The sequence below is a fragment of the Dreissena polymorpha genome, unplaced genomic scaffold, assembly GCF_020536995.1.
Source record: "Dreissena polymorpha isolate Duluth1 unplaced genomic scaffold, UMN_Dpol_1.0 chrUn020, whole genome shotgun sequence".
Classification (NCBI taxonomy): Eukaryota; Metazoa; Mollusca; class Bivalvia; order Myida; family Dreissenidae; genus Dreissena; species Dreissena polymorpha.
The window spans coordinates 12,590-35,000 of record NW_026273334.1 but is presented as its reverse complement, the minus strand read 5'-3'; the positions used below and the strand labels follow the sequence as shown (position 1 = coordinate 35,000).

Sequence of the window (22,411 nt, the reverse complement as noted above, 5' to 3'; positions counted from 1 at the left end):
ATTTATAAATTATAATATATATATCATTAATACATCAAAGAGTTGTAGACTCTTTGAATGTAAAGAATGGCATCATATAAATATAGCAATAATAATTACCAATACAAAAATACAAGTTATGCATGATCCGACTGTGATCCTTAAAATACAAGCAATACAAAATACAGTTTAAAGCAACAAACCATGATAGTGAAAAATACTAAAACAAAGTTACCTGTAATATATTTATTAATGATAATATATATCATTAATACATCAAAGAGATGTAGACTCTTTGAATGTGAAGAATCAAATGACTTTAGCAATCATTCGATGCATGAGATCACCATTGAACAGTAACCATTGACAATTTTGGTCACATTAATAAATTGCATATTGTTAATTTTTCTCACAATTTTATGGATCTTATTTAATCATTTTCCAATTAATTAAAAAATTTCTCATCCCTGCAAAAGGTGATAAACAAAATCTCACCATGAAAAAATTCTTAAAAAAACTCATAAATTCATTTACGAGTTTGTTTCTATGAATAACTTACATTTAGGCATATTATCGTTAAATCATTGGTTTAAGTATGCAGTTATAAATTCCCAGTTCAGATATTAATGTCTAAAATTTGCCAAATTTATTGTGGTTCAAATAAGTTTTCTAATGGTGTTTAAAAGAACCTAGGGTCCAAGATGTTGTCTTAGTGGTGATCAAACTATATTTGGTCAGATAGTCAGGACACAACATTTACTGTTCTTTTTGCAAACAATCATTATTTAAGTGCAAAACTTACATCTCAATACCAAACAAATGTCTGTGCGTATGTTGGCTACTGACAATAACACGCCAAAAATTAAGAAATAATTTGTGTACATTATAGTTTGTTGTCAAATAACCCACGGCCGATAGTTTAGATGTGTAGGGATTTAATCACGAGAGCGAAACATTTGAAACCACGCATCTAATTTTCCGGTCGTGAGTTATTTAACAACAAAGTATAAAGTACACAAATTATTTTGATTCTAACACGCTTTTACTAAAGATTTATACAATGTATATTATTTTCTGGTGTACTATATAAATGTGAAGTTCCGCCCATAAAAACAGCTTTCGGCTGTTCTGTAGATCAGATCCGCGACTTGTTTCAATGCATTTAAAAAACATATCTTGTTTATATACATTTGGGATCTCTAATGATCTCTGATGTACAATACAATTACTTATGGGTTGTTTCAGAGAGTTGGAGAAGCTTGTACAAGCTACCAGGATGTTAAGCAGGTAGGTTACAGTCTATTAGTTGTTGTTTCATGTAGGTACAGTTAATTTCCTTATTTGACCAGCGTCATAAGAAAATGGATCGTAGGCCATACGCGGCCAGCGTAGATGCAGACCAGCCTGCACTTCTCGGCAATCTTGTCAGGAGCTTCCCAGTCATGCAGCTATTAAGTCATGAAAGGTTTTGCGGACATGGTGGCTCCTGACCAGACTGCATTGATGCTCAGGTTTGTCTGAAGATACACTAGCAGCATATAGCATAAAAACAATTTTCTCATGACAATAGTCATATGCATAATTATGTGTCATGCAAATGAATTTAATAATTCAAAATTCGATAAAATGTTGTTTCAATGTCTGTTCAATTTTCTTTTCCCTTCTTTTATAGAATAAACCAAGCAAAAAAAATACCATTCATAAATGAGTGTTGACACATATTGCTTTAAAATATTTGTATTAATTAACCAAACTTACAAAAACACTTCAGCACTTTCTCTACTTCAAATTCCTATCACTCTTAACATATACTAATCAGTATAACCCTAATAGAGTATTTGTACAAATAATTTGATACACTCACTGTACTTTGGAAAGTAAGCCTTTAAAATCACAATGCACCATTCACCCTACCATTAATTGATCATTACAATGATCACAAATAAGGAAAACTAACACAACATTTACTAAACTTTTCTGAATTTAATAGACTGATCCTGGAAAAGCATGAGATTAGAAAAATTCCACTAATCACCCTGTACAAACAAAGCTTTTCCATAATATATCAACCAATGATAGTTTACTTTATATATAACGGTATGATACAGTGTGTGATTTTTTAAGGATTATAAATGGGTCATGTTTATTTGTACCAGCAAATTAGTGTTTTTTTCCAAAAATTTGCTTTTTCGGGGATACATATATTGATTGAACATTTTTTAAATCTATTTTGGGTCAGTTTTTGTTATTACACTATTTAACTAGTTTATCTAGTAAGATTCCCTTAGTACATGTAGTGGGAAATTATAAATAATAATTTGTAATTTTTACATGTATGTGATTATTACTCACTCATTTTCCATTTAACTATAATTTTGCATTATTAACTTTTAATTCCAATTTTAATTATATATTATTTTCATAGTGTTTTTTTTTAAATATTATTATTTCATGAAATTGAAGCTTAAGTGATATTAGACGCATCTAACAGTTTATAGGTGTCTATTACAACTTTTGTTTATTTTTGGTGTTTTCACTTCATATACACTTATATTTGTTAATGCAGCATCAACATACTAAAACACTATTCCAGAAAGAGAAAAATAATGCGTTTGAATATCAACAGTACTTTCGTTTTGACAACTGACAAAAGGAATGATTCGATGTACGATGTGTATCTAAATTGAGTTTTAGCGCAGATTCGCTCAAACGACACAAAGACACAATTTTTTTAAGGATCATTTCAATTTCCTGCAACGATATCTTTCATACGACACTCGTACACTAACTCCGATCCTAATAAAAGAAAGCTTAGAGGACTGGGTTAGTCATGTAAATTATTGAATATAATATATATTTTTTATAAACAACTGGTAGCAAGATGAGTTGTAGATAATTGGTCAGTTACCACATTTAAACTAACTCTTCTGACCTGTTGACACTCTCTCTCTCTCTCTCTCTCTCTCTCTCTCTCTCTCTCTCTCTCTCTCTCTCTCTCTCGCGCTCTCTCTCTCTCGATCTATCGATCTAGCTCTCTCGCGCTCTCTCTCTCTCGCTCTCTCTCTCTCGCTCGATCTATCTAGCGATCTAGCGAAATAGCTAAATATCTATCTAGCGATCTATAGCTATCTATCTATCTATCTATCTATCTATCTATCTATCTATCTATCTATCTCTCTATCTCTCTATCTCTCTATCTATCTATCTATAATATCTATCTATCTATAATATCTATAATATCTATCTATCTATCTATCTATCTATCTATCTATCTATCTATCTATCTATCTATCTATCTATCTATCTATCTATCTATCTATCTATCTATCTATCTATCTATCTATCTATCTATCTATCTATATCTATCTATATCTATCTATCTATCTGCAACACCCTTTTTGCAGTATTATGTGCAGGTACACTTAGGTGAAGTAAATGTGAATCTGCCCTAAAATATTTTCACCATGTTTCATAATTATCTGATTAAAACTCTATTTCAAGTGCCAAAATTAAGAGGTTCTACAATCCATCAAACTTACCATTGGTTGTCAAACTAATATATCATCCAATATTAAATATATATGTACATGTTTCTGCATTGAAATAGTGTTTAATAGATAATAGATTATCACGCTTACAAATAACATTGTCAATAATATGTATACACAGTGAAACAAATTTAAGACTTTAAAAAAATACAATTGACACAATTAATCTGATAATGTTGCCACTTCAGCATGTTTACATTGCATGTTGAACAAAATACTTTTAATAACAAACCATACACTTGTTTTCCTTTGAAATATATTTGCTGAATATTTCAAAAATATTTGCCACCAAGAAAATTAGTAGCAGGTTTTTGCAAACTATTTGTACAAATTATATGCAAACATTTTGAAAACATTACTTTTCTCTAAGCAAACAAATAAACAAACAAATGCTGATTATTTAAAGGACCACAAAGCTTTTGTGTTTCCAAACAACAAGAACTTATAATCTGAGGTGTGCTTTACAAGGCAACACCAAAATGTTGAACTAACCTTGCAAAGTGTTTGCAAAGGGGTAATGAATGTTAATAAATGGTCAATTTTAAATATTTGCGTAGATGTAGGGAAAAGGGAATTTGACAGTATGGTGCTATGAATAACTGGATTATTTAATTACTTCTTTACAGCTTTTACAAAATTTCAATTTTAGTACAATCATTTAGTTTTTTGTTTTATAATAAGTTCAGTTTTTTTCTGTAAAATTGTTTTTATCAAATGAAAATTCCAGAAACATTTTTTAAATAAAATTAAAACCGCATTGAAATGTCTAAATTTTGCGGACAAACATTTAGGACAAAGTACTTATTGTAAGAAACGGACAACAACTAAAATTCTTGCAAATACAACAACAACACTGATAGTTTACATTAGGTATAAAAATGCTAAATTTTTATAAGTTAAAGAACACATTCACTTTGAGGAATCATATTTTTTAGACTGGATCTGTGCTGTATTTGGATATTTGTTATGGAAACATTTTAAAAAATCATTGCTTTATACATATAGTTGCAGGGTCCTCTTCAAAGCGTGTGCAGTCCTTTTGATTATTTTTTTTACAAATGCCTGGACTTGTTCTTTTTTAAAGTGTTTAAATAATGTATTTGCAGAGTTTTAAAAAGTACTATCCTGTTACAGGACTGTGAACATCCGATTTATAAATCAGCTGAAAATCTTGAAAGGACTGGTTATTGACTAATTACATTAGCTATCACTTAATATTACACTTCTTTTTAATGTGTGCATTAAAAACAAACGATTGACCATTTAAATGGTAATTAGTTGTGTTCTGACCAATTTTTATTGACAACTTTGTTTAAAAAATGCTCATATCTGCATGCTCTTTTTTAATGTTTGTCAGTTTGTCTTATATGTAATATTGTGCTATTGAAAAGCGAAGAATCATCAACAGTTTTAAAACTTAGAAAAACTTTGCACTAGACCAGCTAGAGCAACATTGATATCCAATCAAAACTTCATATTTCATATTGCTTTTGAATTGATACTGATTCTTTACAATAAAATCTAAATGAATTTTGTATACCTGTGTCCATTTCTTTTAAATTGAGAGCGTCTTTTACTGCTTGAACATTAATTTTTCAAAATGTCTGTGTACACTTTCTGTCATTTGGCAAGTCTGACAAACTTTTATGAAATTGCATTGCATTGTTGTATAAGCATATATGTGTCGCGTTCTAAGAAAACTGGGCATAATGCATCTGCGTAACATGTTGTACCAGATTAGCCTGTGCAGTCTGCACAGGCTAATCAGGGACGACAATTTCTGCTTTTATGGAATTTTTCAATTAAATGATGTCTCTTTTTAACGATAATCCAGTTAAGACGGAAAGTGTTGTCCAGGATTACCCTGTGCGGACTGCAAAGGCTAATCTGGGACGACACTTTACGCACATGCATTATGCCCAGTTTTCTCAAAACACAACTCATATTTGCAAACTGTTGCAAATCAGTGGCTTAACTGTGGTTCTGGTTTCCTTTATGCAGAGTATATTTTGTGAAAATATGGGCTCCAAATGTTTGCAACTTAATGGAAATTAATTGGTATATTTGCATAGTGTTTGCATTGTTCTATCAGCAGGTATTTGCAATTTTGCAAATCTCATTCCATTTTTTTTTCATGCAGAATATATTCAGCACATATATGCTGTTAATATTACGCAAATACCAGAAAACTACATTAAAAATTACCATTTTGTTTAACTCCGGCTGATCAAGTTTTACTCATTGAAAGATGTCTGTCTACTTTAGAATCTTCATTGATGAGGGTCAGTTATGTAGCCAGCCACTCTGGGGGCAAATAGTTGAGGTATGTATTTGTGTTATTACATGAATTAGTGTATAAAGGCTTAAAGGGGCCTTTTCACAGATTTTGGCATTTTTTTAACTTATGCATTAAATGCTTTATATTGATAAATGTAAACATTGGATCATAAAAGCTCCAGTAAAAAATCAAGAAAAAAATTAAAAAAAGGAAAAGAACATTGCCCGGAGCAGGTTTCGAACCAGTGACCCCTCGAGTCCTGCCAGAGTCCTGAAGTAAAAACGCTTTAAGCCTACTGAGCTATTCCGCCGAGTACACATTCTTGACGTATTTTGTACCTTATATAAGCAATCTTCGTAGTTTCACAAAATTTAACGACAAAAACAGAACTCTCCAAATTATTCAATCGTTACGCGTTGCAATGCTTTATAATTTTTAGGTTTTAAAATCATCAAAAGATGCATATAATGGCTATATTAGAGCATGGTTAATGTTCAGTATTACTGTTTCCTCACAAATATCATAACTAAAACGAAAACTAATACGAATCTGAAACAACTTTTTTCAATTTTGTCAATTTACCAAAGCGTGAAAAGATCCCTTTAATACAAAAAGCATTACCAAACCAATATTTCTCTATGTCAACATAGCATTCATGCACAGATTTTTTTTCCTTTTACAAAAAATTGTTTATTCCAAAATGTAGAATGTGCAAGTCAACCAACTTTTATTATTTCAAAAGGGGATATCATAAGCTTTGAAATCCAGTGAAAAAAGGAAATTAAGTCTTTGGTCATGTATATGCCTACCTCAGGTAACAAACATATCAAGTTATTTTTAAAGGACATATATCTGATTATTTCAAGAAAGAAACCTGAACCAAATACCTTGATGTACATGTTCACACACTTGTTAAGATCTATATATTTGTAGTGTCATCACTTCAGCATCATTATAGCTTCTGAATGAATGTCACATTAATCATATGGATGGACATAACTACAGACACATGTATATATATTGACCATGAAAGAAAATGAGTCTGGTCACATAGCTTACTTGCATTCTTTGTTTTAATTTAGCTATGCAGATCCGCAGCAGCGATTGAGTCCCGTGCTGTTGGCTCTGTGAATAGAAGAGGTAGGCACAAACTCACCTCCTAAAAAATGACCTTATCCGATTGGCTTAGAGTAGTCACATGCCCATGTTGTATTTTCCATACACCCTGAGTAATTTCTTTACAACCTGAGTAATTTCCATACTCCTATCAAAGTAAAAAAAATGGCATGCTTGTGTATCTCATGGAGCTGCACATTTTGAGTGGTGAAAGGTCAAGGTCATCCTTCAAGGTCAAATGTAAAAAAATAATAATGAAAGAGAAGCATTAGGGGGCATTGTGTTTCTGATAAACACATCTCTTGTTGTTTTGTGTGGCACAATATATTCCATTTTAATTTCGCGCAACAATATCATTCTGTTCAAACGACACATAAACATAAAATTGGTGCATGTACATGTGTTAAATATATTTTACCACAAAAAATAAAAAAGAGCATTTTTTATTGTGTTAAATCTATGTTACCAGAGCACATCTAACATTGAAATTTTGGGCATTGCTATATAAGAACACTGATTATTTATGTTAACTTTATTTTACAAAATATATTACAAAATTTTCATTGATTTTGAGAGTTATAGGCCTTGACCTTGAAGGATAACCTTGACCTTTCACTACTCAAAATGTGCAGCTCCATTAGATACACATGCATTTCAAATATGAAGTTGCTATCTTCAATATTGCAAAGTTATGACCAAGGTTTTAGTTTTGACAGGTATTGGATTTAAGCAGGTGTAACAAATTAAGCAACAAACTTTGGATTAAACAAAAGTTTTTTTTCAGCATTTTTGTGATTTACCATATAAGCTCTGAGTATAAAAGATAACAACATTATATGGGAAAGGTGATTTAGAGTTTTATATATTCCAGTACTATTATACATTTCAATTTTTTCAGCTTTTGTAATACTATAATTACATTTTTCATTTATTCACCAGAAAATGGGATAGAATCCCGCAGGGAAGACATAAACTTCACCCCTGGACCATTAAGTAAGTTACAGTCACATGAACATGCCTTCACTTCTTTCATGTTATAACAGACTTGGAGAAGCAAAGGTCACACTGAGCTCTTGTGGTTTAAAATTGACATTTTGTGTTGTGTTCTGAGAAAACTGGGCAAAATGCTTGTGCGTAAAGTGTTATCCCAGATTAGCCTGTGAAGTCCTCACAGGCTAATCAGGGACGACACTTTCCACCTTTACTAGATTTTCGCTTAGAAGAGACATCATTTAAACCAAAAATTCCATAAAAGCAGAAATTGTCGTCCCTGATTAGCCTGTGCGGACTGCACATTTATTGAAAGCATCAAGTCTGTTAAGTCTATATAGTTACTTTCATAGGGTGACAGCATTAAGTTTTAGTAAGACGGCCAGTGACTATCAAATAAAAAACTAAATACTAATTAGAAAATCAAGACTAGGTAAGTTAAACACTCCAGAAAGCAGTGTATAGTCTTGAAAATAATGACATCATCATACCAAGGCACGTTTATTGTTCACAATGTTTAATAGAATCCTCAAATATATCTCAATGTCCACAATTTATTGTTCCCCATGAAAATAAAAAAATGGCCTTGTTAACACGTAAATTATTTTCAATATTAGTCTATAAATGCAAACAATTTTAAACTTTGATACAATATTTAAAAGCTAATACTGGTTATTAAATGCTTTGTGATAACATGTTGCAAATATAAAAAAATCATCTATTGAAACAGTTCTCAGGATGAACGAGAGTGGAGCTGGGGATGACATGATAGCACCTGGTAAGAAAACAGGATTTTTTTTGCCAATTTTTTACATGAATTACTTTGGTATTTAAATCTGTACAATTATTACACTTCAAAGTTTTTGTTGACAAAAACAGGGATATGATCAAATGAAAAATAGAAAGAAAAATGCATCTGTTCAATTAAGCTGGAGCTGACCTACCAAATTATGTCCCTACCTTTGAACCATTGAATAAGATTGTTTAAAAATCGAGTTTGTTAGATGTAAAAAAAACAACGGTGAACCATTAATTTAATAAAAGCACTATTTTTTAGTGCAATTTTACCATCTTTAATATAGTAATATTGCAGATTTATTACCCCTTTGAAGGATTCATGAACACAGTCAGCACATATATAGAGAATAACAGGTTACTGCCTGATCTTTTTGAAATATATCAGGCAAGACTTAGAATAATAACGGCCAAGCTTGCTGAACCATTATTTTATTCGTGCTGAGCCTGATATATTACAAAAAGATCAGGCAGTTACTGGTTTGTCTGTTTATCATACCTCTCTCTAATTTTAAAAGAAATAATGAATTAAAATAAAAAGGACGCTGCATTTTTTGCGGGAATGAATGTGATCTTTTACAAATGATTTACAGGGGTTTTCGCTGCCATGTTTCTACCACGTTTCTATGCCTCGCATGATTAACAAAATATTCTATTTATCCTATTACTTCGCCCCTTTTCCATTAATTATTATCAAATATAACATTTTTTTATGATTTTGTTCTTCTGTAAATTGTTTGAAAAACCCGAGTGTGATCTTAAAATAGCGATAGTATAGAGCTTAAGTTTATATGATTTTTGTTATATTATCAATATTCATCTGGTAAAATATATTACATCTTGGTATCGTATTGTTTATTTGTTAAATCTGATGTAATTTTACTAAAAATGATGATTGTATAGATCATACCGAGTAAAATGACTAACATCCAAACATTGACTGATTTAAAAACTTCCTTGTCATCAGCATTTACTTATTCATTTTTAATATTCACTGTTATGTGTTGCTTTCTGTGGTTTAAATGTCATACATCTTGTTTAGCAAATTGTTTGTTTTAATGAATCTGATTCATTGCTACAATAAAATATTGCTTATTTATTAAGTCTTAGTAAAATAACACATCGACTGATAATTAAGAACTTCCTATCAAACATGATATAAAAAATATATCATACAGCGTTATATCTGGCAGATATCAATGTAGCGGTTTGATGAATGATTTCATAAACTAAAAGATTGTGTACCAGTTCACAAACAGCCGGATTTAGAAACAGACTAATTAACCTAACTTGAATTCAATACTCTTGTGTATGAATCTTGGTTTCAGTTTAGGTTTCATTTTTTATCGAAGGCCATACTAAGTGTTGACTTTTGCAACAAACTAACATTTTGCTGTTGATGAATGACAAGCAATGTTGTTAAGGTTCCTGCACAGCAATGAAGGCATTTGACATCTGTTTTGCAAAAAAAGAAGCACGGACATGAGTAGTTATGTTTAATACATGGGAAGAGTCTGTTCATTGGGAAATTAAAAAAGGGGTAATGTGTGCAGATTATCCAATCAGAATGCAGCGTTGATATGACAATGAAAGAAGTTGTAAATATTTAACCTTATATATTCTTTCCCAAATAATGACAACAATTGACATGCAACAATAATTTTACTTGCCTTTTAAAAGCACAACAAAATCACAGGAATAACTGAGCAGGCAGTTTATGTGTACTGTGTTGGTTCTTAAAGTCAGAGCAACATTTCTCATCATATCATGCAGACTCATAAATAAAGTTACGACCAGGATTTAATTTTTTGATTTTCACAAACTCAGAAGATGATGAGGCATCATCAACCCCAAGTTTCACACCCCAGGGACAGAGAATTGGAGCGGAGCCCGGGCCTCAGCCACTGAGACGCTCCCAGCGGATAAGCCCGCAAGGGTAAGTATTGAGCAAAAAATAAACTTGACTGTCGTAAGAACAAGTAGGATTTAAAAGACAAAATTTTAGTCTGAGCCCCTTTTATTTAATTCACTAATGTTATATGTCACTAACATACTCCTTGCTTCTTATTTTGGATTGTTACTGATTAAGTTCAACCATTCATAAGTATCACAAAGAAATATTAAACTGTACCACATGTAAATAATAAAATCGGCGGATTCAACTTTTGAAACAATTTGATGAATCCTTAGCACTTTTCATATTCATGCTCACCCTGTTTTAAAATTTCATAATGTGAAAACTTCCCACCTTTAAAATGCCCTTTCTTAGCTTAAACTATGGACATTGTCTAATAAAACACCTTTCTACTGAGTTTAAGTTGGGATTGAATGTTTAAACACAACCAAACAGACATTTATGAAAAATATGTTCCTCAAATAAAGGACATGTTCAAGATTGTAAGGAAATAGAAGACTTAAAATTAATTGAACATTATGTTGGTGATTATCAAGTAATTTCTTCAAAAAGTTATAACATCTAACTAACAATTGGGAAGAGGCTTTAATAGGACACGTAACAAAATGATATATTACAAGTCTTTCCTTTAATGTTGCAAGTTCTGAGAAAACTGGACATAATGCATGTGCTTAAAGTGGCGTCCCAGATTAGCCTGTGCAGTCCACACAGGGTAATCAGGGACAACACTTTCTGCCTAAATTGAATTTTTGCTAAGAAGAGACATCATTTAAACGAAAAATTCCATTAAAGCGGAAATTGTCGTCCCTGATTAGCCTGTGCGGACTGCACAGGCTAGTCTGGGATGACAATTTAGGCACAAGCATTTTGCCCAGTTTTCTCAGAATGAGACTCTTATGTTTTACTTTTGGCTTGGGTATTTCATTCATTTTAATTGATCCTTAATATTTTGGCAGAAATGTCAGATGTTTGTAAACTTTACATTCATTTTGAAAAAGTACAACATATGCTAGGAAAAAGTACATCTATTTGTGTGATAGTACTCATTTCTGCATGTCTTCTTATTGTAGGCAACCCGTGTACCTTGCGCTAGGTGAGATATTAAATTTTGATTTATATTATGATGCATGATTAACAAAATATTCTGTTTATTCTATTACTTCGTCCCTTTTTCCATTAATTATTATCAAATATAACATTTTATTTTATGATTTTGTTCTTCTGTAAATTTTTTGAACAACCCAAGTGTGATCTTAAAATAGCGATAGTATAGAGCTTTAGTTTATACGATTTTTGTTATACTATCGATATTCATCTGGTAAAATATATTACATCTTGGTATCCAATTGTTTATTTGTTAAATCTGATGTAATTTTACTAAAAATAATGATTGTATAAATCATACTGAGTTAAATGACTAACATCCAAACATCGACTGATTAAAAAACTTCCTTGTCATCAGTATTTACTTATTCATTTTTAATATTCACGGTTTGTGTTGCTTTCTGTGGTTTGAATGTCATACATCTTGTTAGCAAATTGTTTGTTTTAATGAATCTGATTCATTGCTACAATAAAATATTGCTTATTAATTAAGTCTTAGTAAAATAACACATCAACTGATAATTAAGAACTTCCTATCAAACATGATATAAAAAATATATCATACAGCTTTATATCTGGCAGATATCAATGTAGCTGTATGATGAATGATTTCATAAACTAAAAGATTGTGTACCAGTTCACAAACAACCGGATTTAGAAACAGACTAATTAACCTAACTTGAATTCAATACTCTTGTGTATGAATCTTGGTTTCAGTTTACTGATATCATTTTTCATCGAAGCCCATAGTGTTGACTTTTGCATCAAACTTACTTTTTGCTGTTGATGAATGACAAGCAATGTTGTTAAGGTTCCTGCACAGCAATGAAGGCATTTGACATCTGTTTTGCAAAAAAAAAGCACGGACATGAGTAGTTATGTTTAATACATGGGAAGAGTCAGTTCATTGGGAAATGAAAAAAGGGATGATGTGTGCAGATTATCCAATCAGAATGCAGCATTGATATGACAATGAAAGAAGTTGTAAATATTTAACCTTATATATTCTTTCCCAAATAATGACAACGATTGACATGCAGCAATAATTTTACTTGTCTTTTAAAAGCACAACAAAATCACAGGAATAACTGAGCAGGCAGTTTATGTGTACTGTGTTGGTTCTTAAAGTCAGAGCAACATTTCTCATCATATCATGCAGACTCATAAATAAAGTTTTGACCAGGATTTAATTTTTTGATTTTCACAAACTCAGAAGATGATGAGGCATCATCAACCCCAAGTTCCACACCCCAGGGACAGAGAATGGGAGCGGAGCCCGGGCCTCAGCCACTGAGACGCTCCCAGCGGATAAGCCCGCAAGGGTAAGTATTGAGCAAAAAATAAACTTGACAGTCGTAAGAACAAGTAAGATTTAAAAGACAAAATTTTAGTCTGAGCCCCTTTTATTTAATTCACTAATGTTATATGTCACTAACATACTCCTTGCTTCTTATTTTGGATTGTTACTGATTAAGTTCAACCATTCATAAGTATCACAAAGAAATATTAAACTGTACCACATGTAAATAATAAAATTGGCGGATTCAACTTTTGAAACAATTTGATGAATCCTTAGCACTTTTCATATTCATGCTCACCCTGTTTTAAAATTTCATAATGTGAAAACTCCCCACCTTTAAAATGCCCTTTCTTAGTTTAAACTATGGACATTGTCTTAGAAAACACCTTTCTACTGAGTTTAAGTTAGGATTGAATGTTTAAACACAACCAAACAGACATTTATGAAAAATATGTTCCTCAAATAAAGGACATGTTCAAGATTGTAAGGAAATAGAAGACTTAAAATTAATTGAACATTATGTTGGTGATTATCAAGTAATTTCTTCAAAAATAACATCTAACAATTGGGAAGAGGCTTTAATAGGACACGTAACAAAATGATATATTACAAGTCTTTCCTTTAATGTTGCAAGTTATGAGAAAACTGGACATAATGCATGTGCTTAAAGTGGCGTCCCAGATTAGCCTGTGCAGTCCACACAGGCTAATCAGGGACAACACTTTCTGCCTAAATTGAATTTTTGCTAAGAAGAGACATCATTTAAACGAAAAATTCCATTAAAGCGGAAATTGTCGTCCCTGATTAGCCTATGCGGAATGCACAGGCTAGTCTGGGATGACAATTTAGGCACAAGCATTTTGCCCAGTTTTCTCAGAATGAGACTCTTATGTTTTACTTTTGGCTTGGGTATTTCATTCATTTTAATTGATCCTTAATATTTTGGCAGAAATGTCAGATGTTTGTAAACTTAACATTCATTTTGAAAAAGTACAACATATGCTAGGAAATAGTACATCTATTTTGTGTGATAGTACTCATTTCTGCATGTCTTCTTATTGTAGGCAGCCTGTGTACAGAGGACAAGGTGAGATATTTAATTTTGATTTATAATATGAACACGAGATAGAATATCTGAATCCCAGTAATATTGTTCAAGAATGTAATATGTTTTTGTTTTTTTATATAGAATTCACAAGTGTCTGGTTTATGTTTGCAAGTTTTAACAAAATCATTGGCCTTCATCTAGCCAATAATTTGTATTAATATTTAATACTTAAACAATGTAATTTGGTTTTCCAACCATGCTTTGTTTTGATTTATTTAAATGTTCCATACTCCCAACCTCTCCATAGCATACACAATTCTTGAAAATTCGGTTGATATTAATCTTTAAGATTGTTTTTTTATTTTATTCAATCTTGTACTGACTTTTTGCCTATGTTTTTTACAGACGGACCTGCACCCAAAAAAAAAAGAAATTCGAAAAGAAAAGCTAGAGATGAGGAAAGTATGTATACAATAACAATATGTAATATTCACATTGTTTAGATTCATACAAAACCACGAAGTCAGTCAGCTAGATTATGAAAAAGTAATAGTCATGAATTATATTAAAACTTTTATTTGCATAATAAGCAGTTTCACAAGTAAATGAAAAAAGGGTTATGGGGGTTCAATATCCAATTAGATGCAGCATTTACATAAAACTTTAAAACTTGCCTAATTTCAAAATGAACACATGATACCTCAGACTGAAATGTTATTATATTATGCAAGTTTTTCCTTGTTGACCTGACCATCATTGCCTACGTATGTATGCCTTTTTGTCTGTCTGTCCCATAGCAAAAACAAATCTTAAACTAAAACAAGGTCTGTTTGTAAAACATGCATGCCCCCCATATGGGCTCTCCGTTGTAGTGACAGCCATTGTGTGAATATGTTTTTTGTCACTGTGACCTTGACCTTTGACCTAGTGACCTGAAAATCAATAGGGGTCATCTGCCAGTCATGATCAATGTACCTATGAAGTTTCATGATCCTAGCCATAAGCGTTCTTGAGTTATCATCCGGACACAATTTTACTATTTCGGTTCATCATTTTTGTCACTGTGACCTTGACCTTTGACCTAGTGACCTCAAAATCAATAGGGGTCAATAGGGGTCATCTGCGAGTCATGATCAATCTACCTGTCAAGTTCATGATGTCAGGAATAAGCGTTCTTCAGTTATCATCCGGAAACCATTTTACTATTTCTGGTCATCGTGACCTTGACCTTTGACCTAGTGACCTCAAAATCAATAGGGGTCATCTGCGAGTCATGATCAATGTACCTATGAAGTTTCATGATCCTAGGCCCAAGCGTTCTTGAGTTATCGTCTGACAACCACCTGGTGGACGGACCGACAGACCGACCGACAGACCGACAAGAGCAAAGCAATATACCCCCTCTTCTTCAAAGGGGGGAATAAAAAGTAAGCTAGAAGCTAAACTTCTTAAAAACTATGTCACATGGTAGGTTCATGTGTCTGCTTACTCTTGTGATTGTCAGACACACAAACATACCTTCCTCAAGACAAATGTGATTGTATGGCAAGCTTTGATATTCTGAGTGGTCTAAAAATGAATTTCAGGTATAAAGTATAAAGTATAAATAATTAAGTTTTTATCATTATTTAATTTTTCACAGGTGACGAACTGATGAACTACTCGCCAGAGCAACCCATGGCCAGGCAGGGTAACCCCGCCAGCCTATCGACCCAGTCCCAGGACCGACGATTAGGCGCCAGAAGGGAGGCCTTCAGATGGAAAGAGAGGGCCTATTTTTTGGAGCAGCTGGTATGTATATCAACAGTTTTAAAGTATTGATAAGAGATAACTAGTATGTATATCAACAGTTTTAAAGTATTGATAATGGGAAACTAGTATGTATATCAACAGTTTTAAAGTATTGATAATGGATAACTAGTATGTATATCAACAGTTTTAAAGTATTAATAATGGATAACTAGTATGTATATCAACAGTTTTAAAGTATTGATAAGAGGAAACTGTGTGGCAAGCGGTTTGCTGCATAATCCCAAGAAACTAGGTTCTCATGAGAACTATGGTTCCCAAATAAAATCTTGGGTTCTCATGAAAACCCAGGTTATCAGAGAGAACCTAAGTTCTATGTGTCTATGAGAACCTAGGTTCTCGTGAAAAACCTAGTTCCTCACAAGAACCTAGGTTCTCTAGCGTTCACCAACGTTTTCAAATGAGAACCTAGGTTCTCATGAGAAACATGGTTTCTTGGGATTTCAAAAACCTAGTTTCTCATGAGAACCTAGGTTCTCATGAAAACCTAGGTTGTCATGTGAACCAAGGTTGTCATGAGAAACCTGGTTTCTTGGGATCGCTTGCCATAATACTAGTATGTATATCAACAGTTTTAAAGCATTGATAAGAGGAAACTAGAATTTATATAAACAGTTTAAAAGCATTGATAAGAGGAAACTAAGTATGTATATCAACAGTTTTAAAGTGATAAGGCCAATAAAAAAAAGTTGTGTCCACTAGCGCTCCAAAACATAAGGTAAGGTAGGTCGGTTAGGCATTTTTTTGTTAATGTAATTTTAACTATACTTATTCTTAGTTATCAATTCAAAAAGGATGATTAATCTCCTTACAAAATATCTATCCTTTTTTCTGAATATGATAAAATCCAGCAAACATTAATGAAAACTAAACCTGTAATAAACCAATGGAAGACAGAACCCCAATTCATTTAAGAGAGGCATTATGTGCCATAACAAAAGCTGAGCATTGGCACTTTGGTCAGAGCTTACATTACATAGCTGGAATGATTTTTTGTTTAATTTTTTCAGCTAAATGCAACACTGCAGGAACTGGGGCAATGTGTGGCCCAGTTAAGAGGGGGGATGGCGGAGGAGGTATGAAATACAGATGGTTAGGATGCAGCTCGATCTCTGTTACTGATAGGAGCATACCAATATTTACAACACAAATGTGGCGTGTTCTGAGACAACTAGGCAAAATGCTTGTGCGTAAAGTGTCATCTCCGATAAGCCTGTGCAGTCCCCACAGGCTAATCAGGGACGACACTTTCCGCCTAAACTGGATTTTCGCTAAGAAGAGACATCATTTAAACAAAATATTCCATAAAAGCGGAAATTGTCGTCCCATGTGATTAGCCTGTGCAGATTGCACAGGCTTATCTGGGATGACAATTTACGCACAAGCATTTCGCCCAGTTTTCTCAGAACACGCCACAAATGCACTCACACACCCGCATGGTTTTGAACGACCATATGCTGATTCTTATGGTAAAATAAATTAAAAAATAAATTTTGAAATATGTAATTATAAAAACACGTTTAGAATGCATAGTCCCAGAGATTCCAAAAACAAACATAACAATTTGCTCTGCAGCCTATAGTATCATAATTGTATGATAGGTAAAACAACAAATATCTTTAACAAATATATTTGGGATATATCCTGATTTTTAAATAAAGGAAGAAAATTTGCTTTTCTAAGTTATTAAATAAAAACCAAAGGTTTAAGTATTGTTGTGTTCTTTTTTTCACTTAAAAGTCGCATATCCACCCCATGAAATATTTATCATGAAGTGAATGTATATATAACCACATAATAGTGTTCACAGATTCAAATTCTACTATATGTGATCCCATATGTTTCCTAACGTAGCTTATTATGAATTTATTACTTTATCATCGAAACCTTTGATATTTTATTAAGAAACAGTTTTCTTTCCACACTTTTAAATAACACTATTACATCTGCAAAAATTGGTCTTACGGTATATGCGGCCTGCACACTTGCACATTTTGGTCAAGGGCTACATTTTCTTTATAAAAATGCATGCAAAGTTTTGTGGTATCTCCTGAGTATCCTCCTCAGTATGCATATCCTCAGAAGACTGCACGGATGCACAGGCTGGACTGGAGCTTTGTTGGCTGCATATTGCATTAGTCCTATCTTTGCATGACACAGTTTTTTATTCTAATTGCGTCTTGTAATTGGAATATCGAACCACACTTATTTCCTATAGAAAATTGAAGTCACACTGTGTTATTTATAGCAAACTGGCAAATGTCGGTAGCCTATTTTGGCTTGCAGGAAAGATTTTCAGACAGACTGACCGCATATGTCACACATGTGTGGCTAGATAATTAAATGATTTCCCTTCTATCATGGACACTGCTATTTTCGGTAGTTATGTCCCACAATGCAAAACAAATGGTATTTAAGGATAGGTTTGCATTCATGTTTTTCCCCAAAATTTGTGTATTTTATATCTTGAAAGTAATACTATGTTATCACTAAAAGGCGTTTAATAATAGTACATTCCGTCTTTGCCTGACAATTTACTGACCCTGAGCACTGACCCTGAATGTCTTGGGGATGAAATTTACTGTAATGCGAAATTGTAGCTCACAAATAATGCAGACGCAATTGAGCGTATAAGTATGCCTTAGCTACGGTAGGGCCCTTAACCCATGACTGCCTGCATGGATAACTCCAGTCAAATTTAGCAAACGACAAATGCTTAAAGCGTTTCTGTTCATACTTAACTCAGGTACTATGAAGCAGACCACAGCCTGTAATTATGTAAACAATAGGTTTAAGTAAATTAAGAGCTGGTGGGACATATTATAATATTGGCCAATCTAGTGTTTAACCCTTTGCATGCTGGGTAATTTGTCTTCTGCTAAAATGTCGTCTGCTGAATTTCTAAAATTAGCATTTTCTTCGATTTTTTTCACAGAATACTATCAGAATAGCAAACAGTTTGGGTCTTGATGAGACGCCACATTCTGTGGCGTCTCATCTGGATCCAAACTGTTTGCACAGGCCTTCAAAATTCGGTTCCTGCACTGAAAGGGTTAAATCAGCTTGTGCATGACATTGGTAAGTTTATGACTGATATCTGTACATATTGGCTGCTTTCAGGGCAAATGGTGCTTACTACTTCATTAAAAGTCTGTCAAGTGGGCAAAATTGTTTCTCAATAATTTAACCCTTTGCATGCTGGGAAATTTGTTGTCTGCTAAAATGTCGTCTGCTTAATTGCTAAAATTAGCATTTTCTTCGATTTTTTTTCAAATAATATCAGAATAGCAAATAGTTTGGATCCTGATGAGACGCCACGTTCTGTGGCGTCTCGTCTGGATCCAATCTGTTTGCAAAGGTCTTCAAAATTCGGTTCCCGCACTGAAAGGGTTAAAGAAAACAGATAAAGTATCAGATACACATATCGCAACATGTACATGATTATGGGCTTGTTATTCTTTAGCCTTAAGGCAACTACAATTCTGAAGATGGTTGCCACTGCAGCGACCAATTGTGAAAATAAAGACATATTGTTGTTATTTTGTCTGAGTTATCTCTATAACATAAATAGAAGGATAAACAGTCAGTGACACATCTCGACCTGTGCTCTAAGACACACTCTTTGAAATTTGAATGGGTTGTGTTCATTTCAAACTTGCGATATTAAAAGCTATATCATAAGTTTGAAAACTGAGTTGCTTTTAAGATTATGCAATAGCGAACAAATTCAGTGCCTTCAGAGTCTAGACAGTAATTCTTACTTCCTAGTCAAATAATGAAGCCTTTTGCCAAATGATAAATGGGTCTGTTTTAACAGATTATTATGGAATGTTTTGATAAATGATTCATTTTATTTAGTTATATGACAAACTTTGCATGCAATAAAAATGTTTTTTCCTTTAAAGTAAAATTTCAAATAACTGTGCCACTAGACCCGCATTAAACTTGAAAACTGTCATCCTGGATTTTCTGCCACACCCTTCAATTCCTTTTGTTTTCAACAAGAGCGGATGCATGTGTTGTATATAAGATTAACATGAAAAATTATTCAAACTTTTGAAACTTTTCTTGCAAAATTACCAAATATATATATATATATATATATATATATATATACTCACACTTTTCATTATATTTCAGGAGGCCGCAGAGCACCTCCATAGCCTCTTGGAAAAGATGCAGTGCAAACTAGACATACCGGTAAGTACATTTGTAGCAACAATTGCAGCAATTATATTTAATTTCAGTAAGGAGGTTAAGCTACACATGGATTACAAGTTGATCAAGTTTCTTTGTTATTTTGTAAAAGTATCTTCTTTGTGATATAATAAATGTCTCAGAGCAAGAAAGTATTAATACTGAAACAGTTAATTAAAGGGAAAATGCTCCAAAAGCATTCCATTTGAACAGAGTTGAATAAAAAAAGTAATCACACCACATGCATGGTCATGAAATGTGTTTGATCTACATTTCATGATTTTTCTCATGTGTTTTGTCTAAATGTTTCATTTAATGTCAACACAAGATGTTATTTGCAGACTTAATAGTTGAAAGATAACTCAGGATGCTGATTAACCTTTTGCATGCTGGGAAATTTGTCGTCTGCTAAAATATCTTCTGCTGAATTTCTAAAATTAGCATTTTCTTCGAATTTTTTCAAAGAATACTATCAGAATAGCAAACAGTTTGGATCCTGATGAGACGCCACGTTCTGTGGCATCTCATCTGGATCCAAACTGTTTGCAAAGGCCTTCAAAATTCGGTTCCCGCACTGAAAGGGTTAAATATATCATTGTGTCTGTATAAACATTGCATACATGTTCATTTTCAGATGGATGTTTGATACTGCCCCTCATAATCTACTGCCACTGCTACAAGAGATACAAGAGATACCAACTGCTACACCCAACCACCAGAGCCAACATGCCAGTCATTAATAGCCTCCACACCACCATAGTTCATAAGTAATATATAAAAATTGAGAAACTGTTATATGTTATTTAGCCTCTACACTCAAATATTATGACAATGATAAATTTATTTTAAGTTGTATTTATGATTCAACCAGCGAATATCATGTAGTTTACATTTTTTATCCCCCACCAAAGGCAGAGGGATATTGTTTGGCGTTGTCCGTCTGTCCGTCCTTCCCTCCGTCCGTCCGCACTTTTGTGTCTAGAGCCATATCTTCGAAGTGCTTTGGCGGATTCCATTGAAACTTGGTATGAGTATATATATGAATAAGAGGATGATGCATGCCAAATGGCATTGTACACCATCTGTTAATAACGAAGTTATGGCCCTTTGTATGTTGAAAACATGCTTTTTTCTGTGACAAAGCTATAGTTTGGCGGGAGATATCACAAATTCTTCGCATTTACTTGTTGTAAATATATTGTCTCTAAATTAGTTTCAAGGTTTTTACATGGTTAAGCATTTTTCGCCGTTTTACACTCTTTATGACATGTATTTTTTTTTAAATGCTGCTCACTTTCCAGCCATATAAGCAAGAAAGCTACAAGTGTTTTATTCATATTAATATTCGCTTTAAATCTCGACTTTACTCACTGCATAATTTCTTAGCCGGATGACCTTATTACAACTCCACTTGGAAAATTTGCAGCGAGTAAAGTCAAGATATAAAGCAAATTTTAATATGAAATAAATGCTTATCACTTTCATACTGATATGGCAGGGAGGTGAGTGTCATTTAAAAATTAAACAAGAGAAATAAAGGATATAAATCTGCGAAAAATACCTGTGTTATCATGGACGTTGTCATCTTGACTATCACATGAGTGAACCCCCTTTGTCTTTCATGTTATTCTTCTTAAGTCAGAAGGTGGTCTGTTTTTTTTTCATTAGTTCAATACAAGGACACTGAATATTATAAATGTTTTGTTTCTCTTTCATTGGGAAATTATAATTGTCATATGATTTACTTCTTCATACAAATGTGTCCCATGATTTTCTTTAACTTTTTATTTGCACAAACATAAATTACAAGACTAAAATGTACAAGGTATATATAATGTTCCTGATGATATGAAGTGGGGAAAAAATTACCAAAGTTATGCCCCTTTTTTCAAATAAAAATTTCAGTGACATGATTTATAACTACATGTAACAGAAATGGACATGCAATATTTGGGATATTATTCACTACCATAACAGCGTATTAAAGAAGACTGTGTAACAGCATTTCTGGTTTGGATAGAGATCTTGCTATGTTTTTCAATTTTTGGTTTTAAATAGCTATTCCTGGTTAATATGCTTGTGGATTGCTGGTTTTGAATAGCTATTCTTGGTAAATATGCAAGTGGATTTCTGGTTTTGAATATATATTCCTGGTTAATATGCTAGTGGATTACTGGTTTTAAAAAGCTATTCCTGGTTAATATGCTAGCGGATTTTTAGTTTTGAATAGCTATTTCCTGGTTAATATGCCAGTGGATTTCTGGTTTTGAATATCTATTCCTGGTAAATATGCTAGTGGATTTCTGGTTTTAATAAGAGCATTACTTTAAAA

The 22,411-nt window shown here is 32.8% G+C and overlaps 1 protein-coding gene across 30 annotated transcripts in view; it reads right to left on the bottom strand.

Moving 5' to 3' along the window:
• The window catches only part of LOC127863608 (uncharacterized), a 45,213-nt gene that overhangs the window by 21,419 nt on the left and 1,383 nt on the right, over window positions 1-22,411 (bottom strand). The window lies entirely within an intron of this gene.